The sequence below is a fragment of the Vicugna pacos genome, chromosome 1 (assembly GCF_048564905.1).
Source record: "Vicugna pacos chromosome 1, VicPac4, whole genome shotgun sequence".
In the NCBI taxonomy this organism is placed as follows: Eukaryota; Metazoa; Chordata; class Mammalia; order Artiodactyla; family Camelidae; genus Vicugna; species Vicugna pacos.
The window spans coordinates 122,214,175-122,222,536 of NC_132987.1; the positions used below are offsets into that span (position 1 = coordinate 122,214,175).

Consider the following 8,362-nt stretch of genomic DNA (forward strand, 5'->3'; position numbering starts at 1 on the left):
GGCCGCCACAGGCTGGCCGGGACTTCCGGGGTCTGGAAGGCCTTCTCCAAGGCCGTTTGTGTTCTGTTTACGCTGACTCACGGTGGCCAGCCAGTAGGAGGCCCCCAGAAGGCATGTCCGTGTCAAATCCCCAGAATCCTTCCATGTGACCTTATTTGGGAAGGGTCTTTGCAGATTCAATTAAGAACCTCAGCGGGAGACTGTCCTGGACGATCCAAACACACCCTGAACCCAAATTACCCAAAGGCCCTGAATCCCGTGGCGAGCGCTCTTACAGGAGACACACAGGGGGAGACACAGGGAAGAGGCGAAGCCCGCATGATGATGGCGCCAGAGATGGGAGGGGGCGGCCACAAGCCAAGGGACGCCTGGAGCCCCCAGGATCTGGAAGAGGCAGGCAGGCTCCCTCCTAAAAGCTGCAGAGGGGCATGGTCCTGACGGCATCTTGACTGCAGACTACCGACCTCTAGGACCGTGAAAGAGTAAATTTCTGTTGGTTTAAGCCACCGTGTGTGATAATTTACTGGGGAAGCCTCAGGCGACATAGCCTATTTGGGGAAGATGAGAGCTGGAAAATGTGTATTAGCTTGTGGGGTAAGAATTTTCAGGCAAAATAATTCCTTCTTCTTTCATTGGAAAACCAGAGCAAAAGCCAGACACGTGCAGGTTTCAGACAGATGCTGTATCTCAGAACATGTTGCAAATCAAAGACAGCTGGGGGGCAGGGGGAGGCGCCCCAGCCCGGACGGAACGCCGCCCGGTGCTTTGCCTCTGCACCGTCAGCAGGCTCCCTGCCTGACCTGCACGGCCGTCCAGGCTCCCCACCAGCGGACGGGCGACAGAGGAGGCGGTGTCAGTGTGCTCCGCTGCTGTAACAAAACACCGCAGACTGGGGGCTCACACAACACACGTTTCTTCCCCTCCGTTCTGGGGAGTCTGCAATCAGGGTGCCTGCAGAGTTGTGCTCTGGTGAGTCCCCTCTTCCTGGCTTACAGACGGCCTTCTCCCTGTGTCCTCCTCACCTGGCAGAGAGAGGACTCTGGTGTCTTTTCCTCTTCTTATAGAGACACTAATCCCATCATGGGGGGCCCACCCTCATGACCTCACCCAAACCTCATCTCCCCCCAAAGGCCCCATCTCCAAATACTATCACACTAGAGGTGATGGTTTCAACATATGAATTTTTGGGGGGACACCATTCAGTCCACAGCAGAGGGCATGGCCCAGCCACTAGGATGTTTTCTGGAAGAGACATGCAACATATCTGCCTAAAATTTGTTGGCCAAAATTTAGGCACATAGCCACATCTAGCTGCAAGAGAAGATGAGGAATATGCCCAGCTAACTGGGGTTGGGGGGTGATCCGGATTACAATGTGCTCAGATAAGAGTTGGGATTCAGACTTCTTCCACATGCTGCTCCTTCATACTGACCATGCCACCTCATGGTCCAAAATGGCTGCTTGAGCTGCAGTCATCACCTCTGCATTCCAACCAAGAGGACATTCCTCACTTAGTCATAATGTAGTGTGGGGGATGTAGCCTTTCATCTGAAGGCAATGTACCCAGCTAAAAGTTGGGGTTCTAAATACTAAGGGAGAGGGATGGGAAGGATGTTGGGGGTAATTAGCAGTCTTCATCCACCTTCCTGGTTGCCTCAGGAATGTCATCCAGAGCTTGACATATAATAGTGCCGTCTGGTTCTGACATAATCTTCTCAGAATCCATCTCTGCTAAGTCTACACTGCAAGCATCTCAAGAGCAGGAGTCACAACTTTCTCTCTCCTGTTCCACGCAGAGTCTGGACTGCCAGCCAGCAAACAACAGGAATCATGGGCCTAGTGTTTGCTGAGCTGAGGCTGACTTGTACGCAGTGTGGAACCGGGAAGCAGAGGCCAGGTGTTGTCATCTGACCTCAAGGTGACCTACCACCCTGTGCTAACGCCTACCGTCTCCCCAGTTTCAGAGCTCCTCCTCCAATTCAGTGTCTCCAATTTCAGAGTCTCCTCTGATTTCAGAGTTTCACAAGATCCCCTCAGCACCCCACATCCCTCTGTGAGGCTCAGAACTCTTTCTAAGGAATCCCAGATGAAAGGAACATTTTGCCTAGTGGCAAGATTCACCTCCTGGCATTCTTGAGACCCTTAGCAGCAAAGGACTGTCCAGAGCTGGGAGAAGGCCATGAAGGACAGACACACGGCCTCCAAAGGTGACAGGAAATGGGAGCAGGGAGGGACACAGTCCTCAGCCGTTTTTCTGCAGCCAGGGGTTTCCAGACGGCTCTGCCTCCTCTGTGGGCACCCCCTCATCCCCTCTCTGCACACCAGGGCTGGGGTGGAGCAGGCCCTTTATCTGCTCTGGGCCTGGCGAGATGGCCCAATCCTGCAGGGATGAATTTGTGGGTGGCAAGATGGTCCCTGCCCTCTTGGCCTGCAAAAGCTAGAACTGCATCACCAGTGCAGGGCGCAGACACCCCGAGCGGACGCTCCAGGCTGAGCTGTAAATGCTGAAGGCTGCAAGGCCCCTCCTCACAGGAAGCTGCTCACGCTGCCCACCCCCCGCAGTGCCTACATCCTGGGGGAAGGCCCGTAGTTATAACAAGCTCTTTCATGATGGGCCTCTGGAGGAATTAGAAATATAATTTTTCAGGCACTTACAGAATACCACGTAATTAGAGCTCCCGCACATGAAAGGGGCACACCATGAGATTTGCATCTCGTTTCTCAAAAGAACCAATTTAGATTAAAACAATAAAATACATTCAGGGGAGCGCTAGCCCTGTGATGCTTTCAGCGTCTGCTCTACGCAATTCCAGACATCTCCGCCTCCGGAGGAGACCAAGGAGACCGTGCCCCTGGGCTCATCCTCAGGCCGTTCGGGGCTGTGTTTGGCCAGATGGAGGAGGCTGTGAAATTCTCACGCATCGCCCTGAGGCGGCGGGAAGAGGCTCCCCGGTGATGCTCACTCACCCTGGCAACGTGCCCACTTGAATCAGCTCAGCGTAAAACAGGGGGAGAAAATCTGCTCGTCTTTCCGGGTCCTAAGGTAGAAATTTAAGTAGCAGGAAGGATTTTTGATGTTAAATTTCCAGCTCGTAAAGCTGGATGCAAGTTTGTGATTGCGTGTGGGTGGGGAGGCGAGATGTGGGGGGAGGGTGCAGGGAAGTAGGCACGGCTCAACAGGCCCCTCTTGAGACAAGACTCACCTCTCCCTGCACAGGGGGCCCTGCGGCCTCCCCCACCTCCCCCACCCCGCCCAGATGGCAGCGTTTGTGAGGAGAGTCACCCAGGGGACAGCGAGCAGCTCCACCGAGACTGGACGACCCTGGAAACACTCTTCAGGGTGAGGACGCGTCTCAGGGAGCCTGGGAGCCAGCTGCGGCCCCAGTCGCTGTGGAGTTGGGGGTGGGTGGGGTCCACGCGGTGTGGAGGGGGTGGGGTGTCACTGTGCACAGCGGGGTGTGACACGGGGACCCACGAGGCTGGAGCATCCGTGGCAGAGCAGCGCGTGGCGGCTGGAGCATTTGCGCAAACACTGGAGACCGCCGGGAGGGAGGGGGGCGGAGGGGCGCCGGCGTTAGCTCCGGGCAGCCCGCTGTCCGCCCCTACTTCCTCTCCATCATGGAGAACCAGTGAGGGCCAGATGAAGCCCCAGGGTCAGGCCCACTGGCCCGTGGCTCCCTGGGGCTCTGACTCCAGGACAAGCCTCAGCCCCCTTCCCTGTCCTCAGGGGCTCCCCCGGGTGAGGACAGTGACAATGTGAATGGACCTAAGCTTGTTTTGTCAGGCACAACTCTTGTGGTGACAGTGGCCCCAGAAGGCAAGCAGGCTGAGCTGTGACCCATACCATCTTGCTGCCTGAGCAGAGATGCTTTGGGAGTTGGCCTGTGTCAGCGAGCAGGTAAGAAACAGCCCTGATCGGCTCTGCAGCCACTGATGCCCTGCAGTCTGTACCATGGGTGCTCCGGCCACCACGGGGAGGGGCCCAGCTCCCTGAGGCTGGAGCTCCAGCCTGCAGGACACTCCGACCAGCACGGGACACAGGACTCAGCAGGGGCAGGCCTGCTTGGATGCTTTCCTCAGGCCTGCACACTGCCCACAGGCGGGCACTTCCTCAGGCCTGCACACTGCCCACAGGTGGGCACCAGCTCTGAACCACTCTTGGCATCCTCGCATCGTGAACACCGGGCATTCACCCATAAGAGCCCTTTCTGATGTCCCCTGTGTTAACGAAAAGGCTGTGGATTTCCCGGGAGAACCCCACAGACAGCTTTGTGCCCATCGGCTCAGCCACAGGGCGGAAGACCATGGGGAGCCCCCACCACGTCGGGTTACGTGTTGTTGGTCGCCACCCCCCCATCTCCCCAGGTCGCTTCTGGTTCTGGGCAACTGACAGCCTTGGCAACGAAGAAGCACACGTTTAAAGTAAACCCCAGCCCGTTCAGAGCAGCCTGAATTTTCCAGAAATGCCTTCAAAGGCTGGCAGCTGTTACGCTGGTTCACGTGGGAGCTGAGCTCACGGGTCCTCTACCCGCTCTGTCTGTCTGTCTGCCTGTCCACAGCTCCTCTCTGGGGGGGCCCACTGCAGAGGTGGAGACCGCAGGCTCCAGGGCAGCAGAACAGGCCATGACTCAGCCTGAGCCGACCACTCTCCCCGGCAGGTGCCACACAAAGGCCCCCTGGACATTTGAGACGGCACAGGGTGACAAGGACCGCACAAGCTAGGGGTGACGGCTGGGGGGCGGGTGAGGAGACTGCACGGGCTCACATCGAGCAGCTCCTGGCTTCGGCTCCGCATACGCCTTGGTGCTGCAGGCAGAGCCTGGGTCCCAGGCCAGAAACCAGGGCAGAGGCCGAGAGCCAGAAGGTTCTTGGAGGACTTCTGGCCCCAGTTCCCCCTTTTCTCCAGAAAACAAGGCCTGGAGGTGGCGCCAGGGCTGTCCAAGGACACAAAGCTGGTCCATGTGGCCTTGGCAGAGGGTCTCAGCATGGCTGTGGGGGCCTGTGGCCCATTAGCTCCCTGGAGTGGGGGTTCACACCACAGCCTCCGGCAGATCCTTTAAAGTCCACGTTCCTGGCCCTGCCTCTGTGTTTAGTGGTTCGGGGCCTGGGGTGACACCCGTAGAGGACCTACGCTCCTGTGTGTTTCTCTCTACAAGCCCCAGTCACCACACCACCTTACTTACCGGGTCCAGGCGTCCAGAGCCAGGGCCCTGAGGGGCACAGCCAGGCCTGCAGGTCCGCTGTCACGCACCATACTGCTCTCCTGTGGTTTTCCACAAGCTGTCCGCCCGCTGCCTCACATCACTGCCCGGCTCTGCTGGCCATCTGGGTTTGCAGTCCCTGCCCTGGCCTCAGCTGCATGGGGCAGGGGCTGTGGCTGGATCGTCACTGTGTCTCCAGAACCCTGGACAGTGCCTGGCTCCTGAAGGATGGATGGATGGATGGATGGATGAGGCAGTGGAGGGACTGCATGTGGGAAGGGTCCTCAGAGGCTTCCACCACGGAGGGGAACCCTGGGGACAATGTGGGTCACCTAATTTCTCCTCAGAATGTGACCTCTCATCTGCTGTGACTCAGCCCCGTCTGCTCCCCGCCCGTCAGGCCCTAAACCTCCAGTCCTGCCCGCAGCCTGTGAACGAGGACGCGAGACCTGGCTGTCCTGCCAAGCAGCGTGCCTGCCTCGTTCCAGCTCGTCTGCCTGGGGTGCGGGCAAGCGCCTCCGTATCGCTTTTTAATGGTCTGCTTTGTTCACCAGGCTTTACAGTCACAGCCAGCCGGCTTGGCTGCCAAGTGGCCACGTCGGTCATTAAGACAGCAGGTCAGCCGTGGAGCTGGACAACTTCCTGCTGCCCTGGGGAGCCAGCCTGAGGTGGCCGCCCTCCGCCTTTTCTGGGGAAGGAGGCAGTGGGAACATGGGGCATCCAGGGGCTTTGCTCGGTGTTTTCTGAGGTGCAAATGCCAACCTGCTGTACCACCTCCCTGGGGGACCTGAGTCCCCCGGGCTCAAGAGGAGCCCCTCAAAGTGTTTGTGTTTGGAACACAGTCGGGAGCTGAGTGGGAAGGAAGGAGGGCTGGGGGAGGGCTCCCTGTGATCTGTCTGAGGGGTGCCTGCACCCCCCCCGACCGTCTCTTCGCTCTCCTGCAATTTCACAGGGAAGCACAAGCAGGTGTCCGCACTGCCAGAGGCCAGGCCCACCCTCTGCGTCCACCAGCTTCGCTCTGGGCCAGGGACCCTGGAATGCTGGCCCACTGGGGCGGGCGGGGTCTGTTAACACAGAGTCAGGGGCTGCAGGGCTGCTTTTCCAGGCAGTTCTCTGTAACTCCCGGGGGACGGACACGAGCAGGTCTGGGAAGCAGCAGATCCAGGTCATTCACCCACTCACATGCTCCAGGGCAGCACCCTGAGGCGGGGGGTGCCGGGTGCAGCACCCTCACTCTGCAAGTCCATGGTCTATACCCTCCTGGGGTTGCAGTGCCCGCTGAGCTTCCTTTTTCCAGCACTGTTCTGAGATCCTTACCTCGCTAAACCTTGGAACCGGGACCACCATAATGCAGAGGCACAGAGAAGTTAGGCAACTTTCTCAAGATCACACAGGAGCTGGACCCAAGGCAGGTGCTCTGGACCCTGAGTACATGCCCTGAGCACTAGACACACTGCCCACCAGACGAGTGCTGTGCAGAGTGCACAAGAGTGTAATGAGAAGCCATGCTTGTGCAGCTTTAGGTAAGAGAGTCAGGGAGGACTGCTTGGAGGGGGTGACACTCCAGAAGGAAGAGGCCGAACAGAAGAGCCCTCTAGCCAGCGGCTGTGAGTGACCTCTCCCTCCTCTCCAGCGAGAGACCCCCAGATGGCTTACAGCTCAGTGGGGATCGGGCCCATGAGAGGCCCCAGCTTGTCTGAGCTGGAAGAGCCTGGAGCCATTCTGCTCCCGCGTGGGCTGGGGCTGAGCCTTGGTTGGGAACACGAGAGACAGTGGGGTGGTCCTGGGAGGGTGGGATCCCAGACGGCAGCTCTGGGAGGAGCCCTGCGACATGAGCTGAGCCTGGAGCTCCATATGGATGTCCCCTTGCCGAGGACAAGCTGATAGCGTCCCTTGTTGGCTGGCCCTGGCCCTGGCCCTGGTCTCACTGGGGCTGTGCTGTTCCTCCTGGGGTCAAGAGCCTGAGCCCCACAGAGTGGGAGTCCCAGGCCCCGCCCCTAATGAAAGATCCCCCTTCCCCCAAAGGCTCTGCACACTGCAGGGCAGGTGGCCTCACTAAGCCACTCAAAACAAAGCAGGACAGATCAGGTGTGTGTGTTGGGGCGGGGGGGGGGGTCTTAAAGCAACCGAAGTCTGTTCTCTCATAGTCTGGAAGCCAAAAGTCTGAAATCAAAGCATTAGCAGGACCAAACTCCCTCCCAAGGCTTTAGGGGAGGTTCCCTCCCTGCCTCCTCCAGTTCCTGGGAGCCCCGGCGTCCTCTGGCTCGTGGCCACACCACGCAGCCTCCTCTCTGATCCTGGGACCCTCCCTGTGGGCTGTTCAACCGTCTCTGCCTGCATCTTCTGGGGTCACGTGTGCTCGGGGCCCAGGACCCCTGCAGGCCACATCGCTGGAGTGTGAGGACCCGGGGACTCTGAGACCCTCTAACCAGCAGCCCCACCTGCCGCCAGAGAAAGCCCCCGGGGACCCGCCCCCCTCACCCCGCCTCACCCCACAGAGCCGAGGCTGGCCTGAGCCTGAGGCCTTGTCCGCGAGCAGCTTCCCACTGGCCCCGACACCCCGGGCTGGCCACAGCCTCCGGGGCGCTCGGTCACTGTGCACTTCCCTCCATCAGGGCAGGGACACGCTGCGCCGCCTCCAGTTGGGCCAGGAAGTCAACATGACTGAAGTGACAGGGATTTAAGTGTCCCCATGCCTGCTGCTCTCCAGGCCTCAAGTCATTGTCATCTCTGGGTGCCCACACCATCCACAGGCTTCAGACACACTTGTTGTGCAATAGGCCCCCTTCCCTCTGGCGCCGCTCCTCCCTCTCAGCAGAGCCATGGCGCAGGTGCGAGCCTGGGCGCGTGTGTGCAGGCGTGGCTGTCCAAGGCCCCGCGGTCTCCGCACAGACCTGCCCTCCCTGCCCAGGCAGTGCTGTGAGGCCCCAAGGACGTCCCCGCACACCCCGAGAGGGAGGGTGGGCAATACAGATACCCAGACACACGCACACCACACGTGCGTGCACACACTCAGAAGACACACAGTCCACATACACCCTCCCCACTCACACGCACATCACGCACAGGCACACGCACGCCCACACGCACACCCCTGAGGGGTGACTTGAGCAAACAGCTTTCCGTCACGGTGGTTCCCAGACTCAGGCAGGTGTTGCCGT

The 8,362-nt window shown here is 59.4% G+C and overlaps 1 long non-coding RNA gene across 1 annotated transcript; it reads right to left on the minus strand.

Annotated features, from left to right (window-relative positions):
- Positions 1 to 669: 669 nt before the first annotated feature.
- On the minus strand, positions 670 to 7,930 carry LOC140686130 (uncharacterized). Its single transcript, XR_012059674.1, has 4 exons — positions 7,693 to 7,930; positions 5,184 to 5,422; positions 2,968 to 3,038; positions 670 to 1,022 (listed from the first exon to the last, which is right to left on the minus strand). It is a non-coding gene; the product is annotated as an uncharacterized lncRNA (long non-coding RNA).
- Between the last annotated feature and the right edge of the window lie 432 nt (positions 7,931 to 8,362).